General features: G+C 37.2%; 1 protein-coding gene across 1 annotated transcript in view; it reads right to left on the reverse strand.

The window, feature by feature from the left end:
- The window catches only part of LOC131944714 (kalirin), a 190,170-nt gene that overhangs the window by 141,947 nt on the left and 32,482 nt on the right, over positions 1 to 15,741 (reverse strand). The window lies entirely within an intron of this gene.

The following is a 15,741-nucleotide window of genomic DNA, read 5'->3' on the forward strand; positions in this document are numbered from 1 at the left end:
GTTAAGTTCAACCTGTGTGTAATGATTCCCGTATTTAAAACAACCTCGTAGAGTTCCATGAATATATGCACCTTTTTATTTGTTTATTTTTTATGTATCATTTCACTTGTGCACTGCTTTTTTATGTTATTATATATATATATATATATATATATATATATATATATATATATATATATATATATATATATATATTACTATGATATATTATAAAGTGCGTCTGTATGTGTGTCTGTGTGTGCGTGTTGTACTGATCAGTTTTGTAAAGATATCTGCTCCAATATAAAGCAGTGAACCCACCTCTGGTATCGAGGTCAATTAGTGTAGTGTGAGTGTGTATGTGTATGTGTGTCTGTGTGTGCGTGCGTGTGTGTTTGTTGTAGTGAAGTGAACCCACCTCTGGTATCGAGGTCAATGAATGTAGTGAGTGTGTATGTGTGTGTGTGTGTGTGTGTTGTACTGATCATTATTGTTTAGTAAAGATATCTGCTCCAATATGAAGCAGTGAATCCACCTCTGGTACCGAGGTCAATGAATGTAGTGAGTGTGTATGTGTGTGTGTGTGTGTTGTACTGATCATTATTGTTTAGTAAAGATATCTGCTCCAATATGAAGCAGTGAGCCCACCTCTGGTACCGAGGTCAATGAATGTAGTGAGTGTGTATGTGTGTGTGTGTGTGTTGTACTGATCATTATTGTTTAGTAAAGATATCTGCTCCAATATGAAGCAGTGAGCCCACCTCTGGTACCGAGGTCAATGAATGTAACATAAACAGGCAGTCTGGCACGATCATGGCGGACTACTAATTACCTACTGGCCACGGTGTGTTTAGAGGTACCGACATTAGTCTCAGGGTACACGTGGTTTTACTTTAGAAAGATGTAGTAAAAGACTATATATCCTCGCAGTGTATGCTTGTTCAGCCAATTCGATGTACTTTGTAAGACGAGTTGTGTGCCCTTGTTAAAATCACCGCCCTTGGTAGACTAGATTTCATTCGCTTTCATAAACGTATTAATTTCTTGTATTAATGAAGACATGGGTTATTAGTATTGCCTGTACTGGTCCATGGAATGAGAAAAATTTGAGACGCCCATGTCTAACTCCTTAAAAAGCAACTGACAGAGGGGACTATGGAATAAGAAACATTTGAGAGCCCCTGAATTTGCTCATTGAAAAAGAAGCCCGAGAGTATTAATATATTACCCTTATGGTATCAGAGTCTGATACCTCGTATAAATAAATGCAGCGATAGTTAACACACCAAACATTAGAGACGTCATAGAGCCCACATCCTTAGACGATTGACTTCTAGATAGTACATGTTTTATTACAATAACAATAACATTCGGTTCATGTTAAACTAATCTCCCATCATTTTTGGATAAATGTGAAGCTACCTAGACGAACTCAAAAAATCCCAACAAATGTACACAGCAATATAAATGCCATAACAATACTAAAAGTTGACACAATCACACGGAGCCACTACAGAAGTTAAGGGTACCAGCTAGCGAAAACATGTTCAATACTTATATATCCCCTTCCGATACGGTGTACATTTTTGTAGATACGACATTTGACGGCATTTTATTAATAGTAAAAATACGAATACTAATTTTGTTTTGATATTTGTGTATTTCGTCACATCGTTCCTACATTGTAAGAATCAAGTTTCATTTTTTTAATTACTTGACATTTTTACCACACAAACTCGAGCTCAAGCTATCGGGGTCCTAAGCTCGAATGATGATAATATGTTGAATGTGGAAGCATAAGGTGAAGTGGTGTATTTGTTCTTTGGTTGGTGAATGGTTACTGTAAGAGATGCAGTGGACAATGCGACAAAAGTATCGGTATTTTTCAGTACAATAATTAAATTATAATCTTGCGTTTACTTTACTTTCTACTTCACTACACCGATGACAAACATGAAGGGTCCCTTCATCAAACATTCGCCAGTATTTACTAATCAGCTAACCAGTCTAGACAACAGATCGATGGATTAACATCGGATTACGAGTTTGTTAGGGTAAACAGCGATCACACTGGTCTTAAGATTTACGCCGCGTCAAGGTGGCTTGTTACTTCATTATTATTTTTTTCCCTTAGGACGTATTTGTATAAGACCGCACATAACATTATGATAGTTAAAACAGAAACACATACATTCAATGTAAAAAAAAAGTGAATTCTCATAGAGAAGTAGTGCATTGGGGGTGGTGGGGGAGGAGATATTTCCTTCCTGTAAATTGTTTGACAGGAAATATTTAACAGGAAGTCAGGGCTTATGTTGACGAAATTAGAAGGGCGATATCACATGATTTCCCTGAATTTGTTGACAGATAAACAGCAGGAAGTTATATTAGGTTTGTACATATAGATATTTATAAATTTGAGCATATATACATGGATATATATATATATATATATATATATATATATATATATATATATATATATATATATATATACACATATATATATATACAGTTGAAGTGTATATTTCTGTGTACGTGTACATTTTCGTTTAGAGCAACAAGGTGACAGTAACTTTTAAATTCCTGCTAATTAAGTAACTTTATAGCAGACCAATTAAAGATCGTCAATTAAGTGATTAATGGGCAGTTGGCAGACGATGTGCGAAAAACCCATGACGTGTGCGGACAAGAGCAGGTTGACCTGGGAAATTGTATCCCATTATGGGTGACGTCTAATCGATACCGATAGCTTATTGAATCTAAAAGGAGTGTTAGTTGAGAGACGGAGAAAAAAAAATTTCAAACTCAATTTTACAAAATAACCCATGTTTTTGTTTCTACGCGTTAAAAAAAAAGTTTCAAAATCCCAACAGATTTTTGACCGCATTCCCGTAAGGATATTTATTTTATTAACATCCGTGCTAATGACATCGCCCCACGTCCCCCCTATGTCACAACTGTCAAATAACTCCATCCGAGACAGCAAATAGTGCCCGCCTATTTGAGTTAACCACAAAAGAGCCAGATGTTCACGGGATTCCCTACACGACAGCTAGCGAACTATTACCAAGTTACCGAGTTAAAGCTGCCGGGTCACAAAAACCTTTACAAGACAATCCTCGCGATATCTTTACAAGAGAATGGCTAAGTTGTTGCTAGGCACTAAGTAATTTCAAGTACTATTTCGAAATAAAACAAAAACCTTGATTATACTGTATTTACATGTGATATGATACCTGAGATAGTATAACCATGCATTGCTCAAAAGAGAATCGATATTTTAATAGAGCAATCCTGACACTAAACGATGTAGACAATACTTCTAAGACCACGGGACGGCTTGGTGAGAGGTAGAGGACTTGGTTACTAACCCGAAAATTGGAGATAACGGACTCGAGTTTATAGGGTATCCCTGAGTCCGCCCAGCTCAAATGGGTACCCAAATAAGGGCAAGTAGCGGTGACTGACAATATACTTTCTCTAGCCTACATATTGAGATTTTTTTTAAACTTCATCTATCACACTGTCCGTCAGTTCCGACTAGGGTAATTTGATTTGCACTTTCAACATGACCAATTCAAAGGGTAGTTGTAAATAAGTAACAATGCATTGTTCAAATGTCGCAAACCTATGCGGAATTATTTTTTTCCTATTCAGCTAATCTAATTTCTGTCAAACAGACGCACGCAAGCGTTTTATTAAAACCGACGGTCTATGAGGAAATGTAAAAAAAAAAAAAAACTATTTTACGAACTGTAGGTTTGGACGTTGCGTGATAAATAGAGACCTTATGCTCGTGCTTCGTTTACGCTGGGGTCTAGGTGAGTACGTTTGTTGTTTTAGTGGCTATTTTTGGATGTAATGAAACCCACACCACGCAATGTTAGACATTTAACTTCACGCATAGCTTTGAGATGCAAGGGGGAGGGTGAGTGTGATTTCTAGCAGTTGTTTTTGTTTTGTTTTTTTATCGGGAGATGAAAAAAAGGAAACTATCGAGTTTATTGAAACAAAGTATCGCTATAAATAAAATTATCAAACGTCGAACTAAAGCCTCCGATGGTTTACCTAACTCGATTTACGAGTGTGAAACCTTTAACATAGAATAACGGCGTTTAGATAAATGTGTGATTTATCTGACACAAACACGACAAAAAAAATGTTTTTGTATATTATGTAGCCAAGTTTTTCTTACACATACGATAACTTATGGCACAGCGTCATTTTATTACCTGGTGCACACATTTAGGTTGTATATAAAGTTCTTTTTTCAAAGGTTTTTTTTTAATGTTTTTTTTGTTGTTTTTTTTTTATTATTATTATTTTTTATTTTTATAATTAAGAAAACTTTTGTCCGATGCAAATTGTGAACTTAAGTTTGGAAAAGTAATGTTTCAATAATGCATAAATTATCAAATGATTAACATTCTTTACGCAAAATTATTTAGCTCTAGAAAAAAAACTTCCCTTTAAAGTTATAATAGACAAGGGCGGGCTGTGTGAAATGAAAGTGGATTCGACTTTTAAAATGTACTGTAAAAACTTTAAACAAGACTGGGCATTGTTGTGCTAATTGCTAATTACATGTTTAATTGCCCTGTGACAAATTCATAGCATCATTAACGGCTTTTTTTTTAAATCTTTTTTTTAACTTCCTAGGAATGCTTGGGATTGGTTGGCAAACTGATGTAAGCTATCAACCAATTTTTAAATACATGTGAGTAATGCTATCACTTGTGAGACAAGAAAAAAAGTAATAGCCACAATAAGAACTACTGAGTGAAAATATAAGCCAATAAATAAGAACTGGATGAATCAAGGGCAGAACTAGAAAATTCTCGAAAAGATCTGTTGAACGCGAAGCAAGGGCTAAAGGACTGACGGTGGGCCCTATTATAGAGAGCTGCTCAAAATCGAATACGTTGGAGAGGTGTAGTTTCGGCCCTTTGCTCCTAAGGGGCTTCACAGAATTGTAGAATGAACCAGGGGCCAAGAAAAATAAGGGCCCCTAGACTAAGGATATGAGTAGTTTTTACCATCATGAGTGTAAAAAGCGAGAAAGCAGGTAGCCTATTGCAAGTTTTTGTGGTAAATATAGACAAAGTTGTTATTTTAATGGACGATCGCGCGGCCAAGGCTGGAGATGTAAGCGCACCTGACTGGCACCGTGCAGTTGCAGGTTATGTGTTGTCTGGACGGGCTTAAATAGATGCACTTTCTACAGACGTCTACGTCCTAGGAAAAATAAAGAGCGGGTTTAATGAGTCTATCAGACGCACCGGGCTTTGGTTAAGTAGGCAGTGGTGGGGGGAGGGGGTGATGTTTTTATTAACTAGCTCAGATAGTTCTTTTAAACTTGGAACTTATTTGAGCTTTGGCGGTAAAAACAAGACATAGCAGGAGTTGTTTTAATGTCGGTATTTTAATGCCAGGATCAGGCATACATTAGGATTAAGAGTAAGATCACATTTAAAGTTGTGTTAAGGTACGGGCCAGGGATATCTTAAAATTACGGTTGGGTTCATGGTTATGACCGGGATGGTGATACTTTAAAAAAACATATCTTCATCCTACCCACGTGTGCGTTTACAAGATCGGGTTCAGTCTTAAACAATGTATGCGCAAACCTCAACTAGATTAAAAGTACAATTTGTGTTTTACAAGGAAAAGTATCCAAGCCTGAGCGAAAAGGAAACAAGGACTGTAAAACAGAAAGTACAGGAAGCTGTCACGTGACTCGCACAAACAGGACACCATTGAGCACCAACCATGGCGGCATTGATCCTTGTACCTAGCATCGATATCCACAGTGTACTTCCACACCGCTGTTTGGTTCACGTATACAGCGGTATCGATTTAACCTTTTAACTAGCGGAATCGACACCGGTCTGCCGTACCGGGTTGGAGTGAGTTATTTCAAGGATTGATATGTCTAGATTCACAACTCCCGCGTGAGATGACGTCAAGGAAATAGGCGTGCACGGTGCACGCGATCATCGGATGCTGTAGACGTTTGAACAGCAAAATTAAAGAAAATATAAAGCGCTTTTTAAAATATGATAATGATATTTCCATGTATAAGCCCCGAAGTGCTAATAGATAAATATTCCACAAAAGATTTAAGAAAAACTATCATAAATTGATTTTTAAAATAGCTCTTTTTCTAACATATGTTTAAGGTTATTTAATTATTAGAATTATATTTTCGGGCTAGAGTTAGGGCTAATGTTTTGACTATTCAGACCAATGCTGGTTATTAGTTGGGTATTATTATCGGCGAAATCAATGCATAGAATCAAACTACTTATCTTGTTTACTGGGTAGAACTTGGGCAATGGGTGTTTTGTTTGGTTTTATTTGTTTTGCGGTTGAGTTTCTTTTCTCTTTACCTGGTATAAAGCGTGAATTAACCGACAAGGATAACTTAGAAGTCGACACATGCCAGGTCGTATCTAACCAGGTCAGCCCCCGGGACTCCACCCAAACCCCTCCAGCTCCCCCACACCATGCAGTATTTACGCCGCGTGCTGTGAGCAGACGCTGAAGATAAAACTTATAAAATCAACAGCGAGTGTTGCATCTGCTTCACTCTATAGCTTCATGTATTCACGAATATACGTCAGTTTGGGTGGTGGTGGGGTTTTTTTTTTTTACAAGACAAAAGGAAAATCTTCAAGATTGTGTTAAAGTGGATTCCCCATATACATCCTCACCCACACACCCTAACTACGTCTAACAGTGAGAGTGTAAGATGCTGACAAATGCTAACCAGGGCTTAGTACTCAATTTTAAAAAATGTACAATACAAATCACTAGGATCATTTATAGCATGTGGGTAAATAAAAATATGACAGATTTAGGGGTTAATGACTATAAGTGAAACGTCTTAGCTAGGATTAATTCATGCATGGAGTAAACTACACAGAACGATGAGGATCAACTACTACAGGCATGAGGGAATGGATTAATTATGACAATGATACTTTTTAATAGTGTTTAAATGCGAACATAGTTACACTTACGCAGCTAAATAATATAGCAATCGTGTTATATAACTACTCGTAGATGAAAATGGCTTTCTAAATTTTGAAAATTGAAACTTTTAAATGCTACATTATAAAAAGTAATGCATAATTTTCCAACTGTTCTGTTACTGGGATTGTGGTAAGGAAATCCATGTATTTTATGAGTAATGTTATTTTTAATCAATTAATAATTACTTGTCATAAAGCACGCTATAAATTCAACTTATTTAACTTGCATTTTTTTTTTGAAAAAAAAAAGTTGGGCCCTCAAAATTTTCCACAAAAATAGAATTTCCTGAAAAAATATTAACAGAGTAGCTTTTCTACGTATCATATATACATTACACTGGTTTGTATGAATGTAGTCTTTTTTTTAACGTAACCCAAGTGCAACACACTGTTGATATCTGCCATATCAAACAACTAGTCTAGCCGGAAGCCTGACATAACATGTATCTGGCAAACTGTCGTGACAGTGAGAAGCAAACACAGTTTTTTGGGAATTGTAAAGTTAAAGGCACATTTAATAGACATGATGTACTTGTACAATATTAAAACGCAAATTATTCAATCTGTTTAGTTGCTGCAAAATTTAAAACACAATGCATCGTGTATTGGCAGTTACGGTTACACCCCTTTGTTCTATTGTAAACCAAATAGAGATCGAATAAGTTTTTTTTTTCCCTCCTTTTTTTTCTGTTGTAAACACAGCAAAGTGGCATAAATCTTGTAGATAAATCTTGAGAAGTTACATCCCTGCTGAGCCGTGTAATGTAGGCCTGATCAGATAGATAAAAATTTATGCTCTCCTCGATGTCAAGTGCTCACGCACGACCGGTGGGTGTGTGTGTGGGGGGGGGGGGGAGGAGAGAGAATCAACCGAATTATGTCATGCAGTATAAATAGTTCTGTTATGATTTAATCAACAGGAGTACGGCAGAACAGATTAGTAATATATATTTTTGCTTTAACCTATAGATAACACCATATATATATATATATATATATATATGTATATATATATATATATATATATATATATATATATATATATATATATATATATATATATATATATTCTTAACCTGTGCTCGATCGAACCCCTGTCGATCAAAAATACTAAATCATCAAATAAGATCAATCTTAAGTCCGTCATAAATCAAAGTCAGGTTTTTTTATTTATTTTAATAACATCGCACCAGATTTTTTAAATATCTTATACACAATATTGAGACTATTCAAGGTCGCCTCTAATAGGGCGCTGTAATACTTGGAGACTATATATGGTCATCATTTTTTTTAAGTTCTACAGGGTTCAGTGGCGGAACTAGAAAAAAAGGGCCACCCCGCAAAAAAATTTTTTGGCCCCCCCCTATATATATATATATATATATATATATATATATATATATATATATATATATATATATATATATATATATATATATATATATATATATATATATATATATATATATATATATATATATATAAACGCAAAATACGAACATAGGATACCATTGTTGGCCTCTTCTGGTTTAGAAAAAAAAAGTTTTTTTTTTCAATTAAAACAAATTACATCAACTTGTCAAGTGTGTGAGCGCATTAGTCTATTTGGAAATTCAGTTTTATTTTATTTCTGCTATAAGACAAATTCACTTAAAGTCGGTCAAAAGTATATAAACCGTGAAAGTTTTGTATAAGTAACGGTGTGTCGTGTTATGTTTATTTATATTTTTATTCGTATTTATATTATTAATTTTAAATACATTTCCTTTTTATACAATGTCATTCTTTAGTAAGTACTTTATAAAAAATAATAATAAGGAGAAGTAATTGTTTTTTTAAGTTGTTTAGTACAAATCTATTAAAAGGATCGTATGAGCACCCCCATTGACAATTTAAAGAAGGGAAATAAGTCATGAAAGTGGTTTGAACGTTTGCTTGTCTTTGATACGTTTTATTATAGGACAGGGGTCTCCAAACTACGGCCCGCGGGCCGGATGCGGCCCGCGAAGTCCTCTTATCCGGCCCGCGGAGATCTTGTTGTCCAAGGAAAAATCGTTTGTTGGTGATGGCTGAGGAGCTTTGCCCAGAAAAATCAAAGACATTCCTGGAAGAATCTGGCCCCCGAACTGAAATGTGATAGTTAATGCGGCCCTCGGACAGAAAAGTTTGGAGACCCCTGTTATAGGAGAAAGAGGACTCGGCTTTCATAGTAGTTTAAAAACAAGGGGGGAAAAGATTATACAAGAGCGTGGGGTGGTGTCTATAGAATTTAGATAATCCAACCGCAGCTACGGTGATCTTTTTACAAAACACCCATCAAGTCAAAAATGCAAGAAAATTTTTAAAAATTTAAATATAAAAAAATTAATATGGTCGGCTGTGGGCCCCTAAATGACGTGGGCTCCCCCGCATTGCGGGGTCTGGCGGCATTGTAGTTCCGCCCCTGACAGGGTTCACGTTTACTAAGTCACCAAACTCATGAACTTGTATAAAATATATAGCTTCAAGAAAACCGGATAGAAGGAAACGTCCATGTAAATAATGTGTAACGAAATCTTTTTTAAAAGGTCGCTGTCTGTTTAAAGTTCCAAAAGAAACCTCGCCAAAGCTAGGAAGTAGCCAGTGCTCAAATAACGGAAAATCCCGCTAGTACATGCGAAGGCGTGGTAATGTTCCAGTCTTTAAAGAATGAAAATGCCGGTTGACGAATAATGGGTTCTTGCTCTGGGTAAATCCTATGTTATACAAAAGCTATAAGGTAATTTGACCTTACTATTCGAAACTCTTTTTTAAAAAGAACGTATGAAACAAAGAACGACCATCACGAGTGAGCTTAAAGCAAGATTATGGTTCTTAGGAATACTTATGTAGGGAAAAGTGTCAATTTCAATATCCGAAAACGTAAAAGAGGGATAATCAAGTTTAGAGTACAAATAATTTCAAATATTGTCATCCCTTTTCAAAGCAGTGGTTAATTATTATTTTAAATATTATTGTAAATTTTATTTTAAACACTTTTTTTTTAAATTTAGTGAACTGTAATTGTTTTAGGTAACTCACTCCGCTGCCTTTAAACTATGTTCGAAAAAGTAGTTGTTTAGTATCGGAAAACTGTGGTAATCGATATTTGTTAACACGTCACAGTTCTGAAAGCGAGAACTGGACCTGAGCGAGTACGATACCTTGTAAGCATTTTAGGTAATTCTTACAATTTGTAATTGGTCTAAACATGGCCGGATCTACAGACAATGATGGAAACTCCGCTAACGACTCTATTTTTTTTTTAGAATTTAAATGGTAGAAACAACCGGGTCTAAAAAAACAATTTATGGAAACTCCACTCTGTTAAAAAAAACGGTGGAAACTCCAATTTATTTTTGTTTTTTAAACAATGGAGGAAACTCCACCGGATCCACCAAAAAGAAGAATCAGCTTAAGCGAGACAGAATACCCATGACACGTAAAATAAAACAACTTCCCTCTTGAGACGATGAGTGTTTGAAACGAAATACGGCACAACACTGTAGCACCACATGCGCTGTTTGGAATCTAACGGTAGATACCTATCTCATGTGTGTGTGTGTGTGTCTGTGTGTGAGAGAGAGAGAGAGAAAGAGTGGAGGGGGGGTTACAGTGTTTTTTAATAGCATTCGTGTTTACAGTATCTGGTTTTTGTAAGCACCAATTTAACCGCGACATGAAGCAGTGAAAGGCCTACCAGAAAAGTTTGGCTGCGAGAGTTAAAGATACCTATATCTTTATTATTCGAGATACCACAGCTAAGGTGTATCCGCTGTATAAATGGCAATTTAAATGACTCGCGATTGTGGCGCTACTAAATGAGTGAATTATATTTTTAAATTACTTTTTTTAAATAAAATGGTTACATTTTACTAAGATATTTCATGATATAGGAAATAAAGGGTGGCACTAATATAGAAGGGGTCAGGGAAGAGTCAGTACATGAGGTGTTGGCTCACCAATGTTTAAAAGGGTGTCATTGATATAGCGGGAGTCAGGGAAGAGTCAGTGCATGACATGTAGGAAAAACCAATGTTTAAAATGGCGTCGAAAATAAGGAATGAGTCTAATGAGAATCTGTGTTGGCTATAAAAAAAAAATTCATAAATCCCTTACAGAAATGTCTAGTTCCGTTCCTTTTTCGGGGAAATCCGATCAATTTTATACCAAATTCAGTTACCGAGTAGACGCGGAGGCAGTTGGCTCTGAGCAAGCAATAGCAGCTAAACTGTTCGCGGAGTTCAAACACTCATCAAAGTAACACGGAACGGGAAAATCCGATTTAAAACGGTTAAAGGTTCAAAGTTCAAAGATGTGCGGCATTAGCGGCTTATGCTTACTTGGTATTTTTTTATAGTAATAAAGATAAACGTATTTGGAAGAGTTGATAGAAGAAAAACCTGACGGTGAAAAAAATAGATCAACCACATCCACGGCTTCTTCTGAGTATCCCATTGGCTGGAAAGTGGTCCAAGTTCTTTTTAAAGGAAAGGTTTTAACAGTATGACCATATGGAAGACAAAAGCAGTTGTTCATAAAATAAAATTAAGAGAAAACGGAGGATCAATGGTCGCTAGAATAAAAATTTAGACGACTGTGTTAATAAAATAACAAGCCTATTTAGACACGTACCAACGACTACAAACCAGTGTTTCTTCCAGACTTTCTTCGGGGGGGGGGGGGGGGGGGACACTGTTAAAAGTATATATTTTCTATATAAATTATATAAATTTAATTTCGTTCGGGGGGAGGGGGGGGGGGGGCGGTAGAATTATTTTTTCGGGGGGGCCCGAAGAGATGCCTGGAAGAAACTCTGCTACAAACATCAAAAAAATTAATAAAAGCCTGCTAGTATTTTCTTATAAAAAGACAATAAATAAGGGGAGTGATAGAGTAGAACCCTTCTTGTTGAATCCCATCTTTTGGTGGTAATGGGTAGCCAAGGGGTGACAGACAGACAGACGGCCACTGGCACAGAACATGTCAACGGCCTAGTCTCACGTTCCTCCACCCAGGGCGGAAACTCGAATTCGTTGACACTATTAATACTAATAGTTTCGCTGTCTGTGTATCTATCTATCTGACAAGAACGCTCTAGAGAAAACACAAGGAAATTAAAAACCTTCACAGTCAAACGAAAACGAAATATGACGTCGACACATTTAGCATAGAGTAGAACATAATCTCAAACCAGAGAGTGCACACAGTAAAATGACGACATTAATTATCGAGTAAACATTGAATGAAAAGGAAATTTTGTCTAATCTAAATGGTTTGCGTGAAGAGTTTCTTGCATATAATTCTTCGGGTAGGGGCGAAGCCCCACCCCCCGCGTAAGAACGTCTGAGCCCCCCCCCCTCCCCAACTCAAAAGAAATTTCTTCATCGATACTCTATAATAAAATTACCGCCTAATTAATGTGTCTAATCTAAAAAGTGGTTTTCTTGCAATTTCTTTAATGCAATTCTTCGGGTAGTGGCTAAGCGCGACACCAGTGTTTCTTTCAGACTTTTTCCTCCCCGGAGAGGAGTGGGGGTAATTGAAATTTTCGGGGGCGGGGGTAGAATTTTCGGGGAGGGGGGGCGGACACTGGAAAAAGTATATTATTATATTTCGTTGAATGGGACGGTAGACATGTTTTTTGGGGGGTGGGGGTGGGGGGGGTGGGGGGGGTGGTGTGTGTGGGGGGTGGGGGTGGGGTGGGGTGGTTTCCTCATCGATACTCTATAATAAAATTACCGCCTAATTAATGTGTCTAATCTAAAAAGTGGTTTTCTTGCAATTTCTTTAATGCAATTCTTCGGGTAGTGGCTAAGCGCGACACCAGTGTTTCTTTCAGACTTTTTCCTCCCCGGAGAGGAGTGGGGGTAATTGAAATTTTCGGGGGCGGGGGGTAGAATTTTCGGGGAGGGGGGCGGACACTGGAAAAAGTATATTATTATATTTCGTTGAATGGGACGGTAGACATGTTTTTTGGGGGGTGGGGGTGGGGGGGTGGGGGGGGTGGTGTGTGTGGGGGGTGGGGGTGGGGTGGGGTGGTTTCCTCATCGATACTCTATAATAAAATTACCGCCTAATTAATGTGTCTAATCTAAAAAGTGGTTTTCTCGCAATTTCTTTAATGCAATTCTTCGGGTAGTGGCTAAGCGCGACACCAGTGTTTCTTTCAGACTTTTTCTCCCCGGAGAGGGGTGGGGGGTACTTGAAATTTTCGGGGGCGGGGGTAGAATTTTCGGGGAGGGGGCGGACACTGGAAAAAGTATATAATTATATTTCGTTGAATGGGACGGTAGACATGTTTTTTGGGGGGTGGGGGGTGGTGTGTTTTGGGGGGGGTGGGGGTGGGGGGTGGTGTGGGGGGGGGGGGGTTGGTTTTAGTTTAGAGAAAAGAGACAGCACTATCAACCTAGCGCCCGGTGTATCCTTCCTCAACGGGCCATTTTTCTCGTTTATTTATAAAAACAGAATATCGATTCCGCCCCCCCCCTCCTCATCTTATACGCACATCCTATGTTTATAAATAAACACTATTCCAAAGGCGGCGGCCTCCACGGACGCCCCACCATACCCACGTCACTGTGAACTGTCAACACTTCCCATACACTCGCGGAATTAAAAAGTATATTATTTCCTTTTTGAAAACACCACACCTTTACTATTCAATATACAATGAATTATGTGGACTTTTTTAATTGCGCTACTATTAACTAATAAAAATAAACTAAAATTTTTCAATCTATAACTTTTTGAGTTCGATGTGAGTGAGCAAAATTTACCAGCGTGAGTATTTCGTTGATAGTCGATAATGTCCTTCACAGTCGGTGTGTTTAACCTCATGGTAATTTCATGAACTACGTCAATCAAAAGCTAATTGCTAAAGCGGCTATTGTTGAGATTTACAAAATAAAGAACGTGCTACATTTAACAATATTTTCTGAAATAACATGTTGTACAAACTTTACCGCTGCTTCACTTTAAATAGCCGGAATTTTAAGTTACTCAAGCTAGCAGAGATCCGGCGCCTCGGGAAATGAACAACACCTACAGCAGCACTAAAAATATTCCCTCACGTTTACCCCACATAATTAAACATGTTGAAGGCGTTAAAGCATACAAGTTAAACATGATAAAGGTAATAAAGTTTCCGCGAGGTTTTATGGTTTGGGATGGTGGTTTTCCTGAAATTGCCAAACGTTAATTTTTTGTGTAGATAGAGCAAATTTTAAGAGCAACCTGAGGTAGGCAGTAAATGATCCTAACTCTTTTTTTTTAGCAGTGGTTTCAGATACATAGGATGACGCTAATGCAGTGGCGTAGCGAGGTCGGGTGTCACCCGGTGCGGCACTTAATGGTGTCACCCCCCAGAGGTATAGCGACCCTTCCCGGGGACAAACTTTCAAATTTTCGATTTGCACCCCCCCCCCTCAGACTTTCGATTTGCACCCCCTACCCCCTCAAACTTTCGATTTGCACCCCCCCCCTCATGTTTTTCTCTATATATTTTGCTATTTTTTGCCTTGGTGTCACCCCCCCTAAATGGTGTCACCTGGTGCGGTCCGCACCCCCCGCCCCCCCCCCCCCCTCGCTACGCCTCTGCGCTAATGTGAACATTACACTTACATTGTTGACTCTTTATTAAGATATTATAGACTTCTACTTTTAACTGCTTTCTAAAAAATTATAATATCTATTTTAGTTGAAATTGCAATTTTAGAATTGAACAAAAATTGAATGTTTCATTATTGTAAAAATCTACATTTTCTACTCAGGAATCATGAAAAAAAAAGTAAATATATGCTAAGAGCGTTAAATTGTAGTCCTAAATGCCTTGATTGTTAAAAGAAATATTTTAAGTATGAAATTTTGAAATCTAGATAAAGAAGAAGGAAAAAATAATTTAATTAGTGTATAAAGAAGGGCTGGCAGTTTCCTTTGAAAAATAAAGACCAAAACTCCCATGCAAATGGTGAGACAATGTGATAACTGTCCATTACAATGCTTGGTTACTGAATAAGCAACATCTGAAGATGTTCATGTTCAGTAAAGGATATTTGAATTACAGATTTGTTTCACTAAATAACAGTTCTTTAAGAAGGAAGGTAGTTGGAGGATTGTTTGGTTTTTTTACAGTTTCATTGTTGAGGTCATGATCAGAGCCAGAGTAAAAGATCTAGATTAGAGCTATGTTAAGGGCTAGAGATGGTGTACAGTAGCAAGTCAAATTCCTTGAAATCTAAACTAAGTTTTTTATAGAGCAACATAATTGTTAGTAAGTAACTACTGTACTTAAACCACCTTTACTAAAGACAACATGATCAAAATATGAATCCTCAAAATGATATGATAAATTGATTACTATGTATACCCACAAAATGCAGCAAAATAAAAAGAGATAGTAAAATAAAGAGGTAACTTTAGCTTTCCACCATCCTATATCATTAAGCCCTAATTACATTCCAGAAATCCCAGTGTGGGTCACATGGATAGCTGGTCAAAACAGAGCCTGGTCCAGACTTTCTGCCAGACAAGACTTAACAGGACCACACTAGAAATGTAACTTGGGACCAAAATGGAGTGGGGAGGTGGGGAAAAAAAATTATTTATTTTTAAACTGTTAAGTTTTACTTGGTTTTAAGACTTGATTATGTCATATGTGACCCTACATTAAAGTTAGTGTCCTTAGTGTCAAAGCACTATATTTTCA

The sequence above is a fragment of the Physella acuta genome, unplaced genomic scaffold (assembly GCF_028476545.2).
Source record: "Physella acuta isolate Inbredline_101_S28 unplaced genomic scaffold, ASM2847654v3 ptg000505l, whole genome shotgun sequence".
Taxonomy (NCBI): Eukaryota; Metazoa; Mollusca; class Gastropoda; family Physidae; genus Physella; species Physella acuta.